At 52.1% G+C, this 2,845-nt stretch overlaps 1 pseudogene; it reads right to left on the bottom strand.

Annotated features, from left to right (window-relative positions):
• The window catches only part of LOC102249186, a 4,133-nt pseudogene extending 2,503 nt beyond the window's left edge, over positions 1-1,630 (bottom strand).
• Between the last annotated feature and the right edge of the window lie 1,215 nt (positions 1,631-2,845).

Genomic DNA, 2,845 nt, shown 5'->3' with positions numbered 1-2,845 from the left:
ACAGTGGGTGGGGAGTGAGGGTGGAGGGTGGGGTGGGAACTGGGAGGAGGGGAGTTATGGGGGGAAAAAAGAGGAACAAATGTAATAATCTGAACAATAAAGATTTAATAAAAAAAAAAAAGTCCAGGAGGGGTAGTTGCCTGTGGCGATGGCATTAAAGGGACCCTGGAGCCCATAGTCAGGATCTTCATGGGAGAGTCTTGCTGCATCTTCAACCAAAAGGTTTTTGATGCCCTGGTCAGTCTTATCATGGAATTTGCAATAAACGGCCTCTCCTTTCGCATTAACCAGCTTGAAAGTATGAGACCCATATCCATTCATGTGCATGTGTCCATCTGGAATCCCCCGATCACTGAACAAGAAGAAGACAATGCAGAGATTCAGGCCGCAGGCTCCAGAAGTCCCAGACCATGTCTGGGTCCTTCAGGTGCATTTGAGGGTTTCTCTTTTGGCTGTGGATGAAGGAACAATATGGCATCCCTGATGAAGAAAATGGGGGTGTTGTTCCCAACAAGATCCCAATTACCAACCTCTGTGTAAAATTTCACTGCAAACCCACGAGGGTCGGCTGAGCCCGATTCTCCAGCAACAGTGGAGAATTGAACTGCAATCGAACTCTTTCCAATATGCTCAAACACCTTCGCCTTGGAGTATTTGGTAATGTTGTGCATGACCTCAAAGTAGCTAAAAGCCCCTGCTCCTTTAGTATGCACGACTCTTTCAGGAATCTTCTCCCGGTCAAAGTGAGCCATTTCATCGGTGAAAACCACAGCTTGAACCAGGAGGGGCCCCTGTTGTCATAATATTAAGTTTGTCCCCTATTGGAATACCAGCCCCAGAGGTGAGGATATCAGGTTTCTGCGTGTTCCACTGCTCCTTCCAATGCTTCATCTGGTCGCTGACTGGGTCCCGGGAGTCCCCCATGGCGTCAGGCTTGGGTTGCAGAACGTTGCAGGAGGCCTCGGCTCATGCCACCTTCTACAGCCAACGTGGCTACTGCCCCTGTTTATCTTAATATAAGAAAATGTATTTAGGAAATGAATTTGGTGTGACATTCAATTTATTGAAGTATATGTTATCAGATGAACACTTTCTTTTTTAAAAATCTTTATTGTTGAAAGTATTACAGATGTCCCCATTGTTTTCCCCACTGACCCCCTCCACCTCCAACCAACCCCCCTAGGTCTTCACCACACTATTGTCGTGTCCGTGGGTTATGCATATATGCATATAGATTCTTTGGTTAATCTTTCCTCACCCACCCACCCCCCCCTGCCTTCCCTCTGAGATTCGTCAGTCTGTTCCATGCTTCTGTCTCTGGATCTATTTTGTTCAACTGTTGTCTTAAAATTTCAACATTCTCTGATAATCGCCATTATCAGGGAAAAGAAATGTTATCAATTTTTCATCTTTGAAGAGTATCCAATTCCAGAGAACGGTGAGCAAGGCAGTACTTCAGAAAATACATGACATGTGGCTACTTAACCTAACTATTTAAAGTTTCTGACAGCCCTTACTTTAAATTATATCTACAGAGCTTTTCTCTACCAACTTAACTTACCTCTGGCTTTGCATTTACAGGTGCTTAACACAAGAAGGATGACTAGAATTTAAAACAGTTATGAAAATGTTGGAATTACGTTTTGTTGCTTCATTTATTTCCAACCAATAATTGAGGGCTGGTAATAAAATATTGGTGACATTAGCAATGTCCATGAAATATAGCACTGTGTATACCAGAAACCTAGGACTCTCATCAACCTATGAACATGCTTTTGTCTTAGATGATTTGCGTCTGTTAACTCAATAAACCTGTCTTTATCCTAAGTACTCAGAAGTAATCAACTGGGGCTCAATCTGTTTTTTACTTAAATGGTGTTATCTGTGTTTCAAGACATGATCAAATGGTGTTTGACCAACTTCCATTAAATCCCACTCCGCCGCTAGGGGGAGACGCAGGCGGGCGGCGGCGGCACCCAGAGACCCGCAGCAGGACCGGCTCCAGTGGCGCTCCCAGGGCCTCCATCTTGGCCTTGGGGAAGGGAGCGGTGTCTGGGTCTCCTTGCCGTCTCCAGTCCCTGGGCCCCACACGGGCGCTGGGAGCAGGCTGTCCCTTGGCCGAATGGCACAGCGCGGCGCAGCGGAGTCAGCCCGGGGACACGTCGCCCAGCCCCACAGACCCGGTTCCGAGTGGTCCCGACAAGATGGAGGACGCCGTCTCCTCCCGCAGCCATGACGGGCGGCGGCGGTGCTCCTCACGGGATGAGGCGCGGGTGGACGTGCGTCCGCCCCAGATCGCTCAGGGACGCCTTCGCCCGTCGCCCGACCCGTTGGCCCGGGGCTACTCCTGCCCGTTGCCCCGCACGGGGCCTCCAGCCTCCAGGATTTGGACACGAGGGCGTAGGGGACATCGAGGCAGCGTCCCTCCCCGGGCAAAATGCTGGGAACCGCCGCGGCGGACTGGACGCCCGGGCCCGAGCGAGGGCAAGCGGTCCGGCCTCAGTGTCCCGGACTCTCCGGACACAGCAACTTCCTGCCCATAGTCCAGGGACCGAGCTCTTGGCCTCGAGGCGGCAAAACACCGTCAGGGGACAGGCCCGACCGACCAGGTGGGGGCGGGGCAAGGAGGCAGGAGATGGCCAGGCGGGCTGGCGGGGAAGCGAAGGCCGAGGGTGGGACCGATGCATGATGGACAGCCTCACGGGCCATTCCTTCTAGGGATTCCTGAAGGAAGGCAGATGTAGCCAATGGACGCGCCCCGGGCCGGACCTCCACTGCAGCCATTGGGAGCCTGGGAGGCAGGGCCTGCCCCGGCCTGGTCGCGCTGTCGCCGCCTCCCGCTCTC

This window comes from Myotis brandtii, unplaced genomic scaffold (assembly GCF_000412655.1).
Source record: "Myotis brandtii unplaced genomic scaffold, ASM41265v1 scaffold62, whole genome shotgun sequence".
NCBI classification, from domain to species: Eukaryota; Metazoa; Chordata; class Mammalia; order Chiroptera; family Vespertilionidae; genus Myotis; species Myotis brandtii.
The sequence above is the reverse complement of the archived record's forward strand: the minus strand, read 5'-3'. Positions and strand labels throughout refer to the sequence as shown.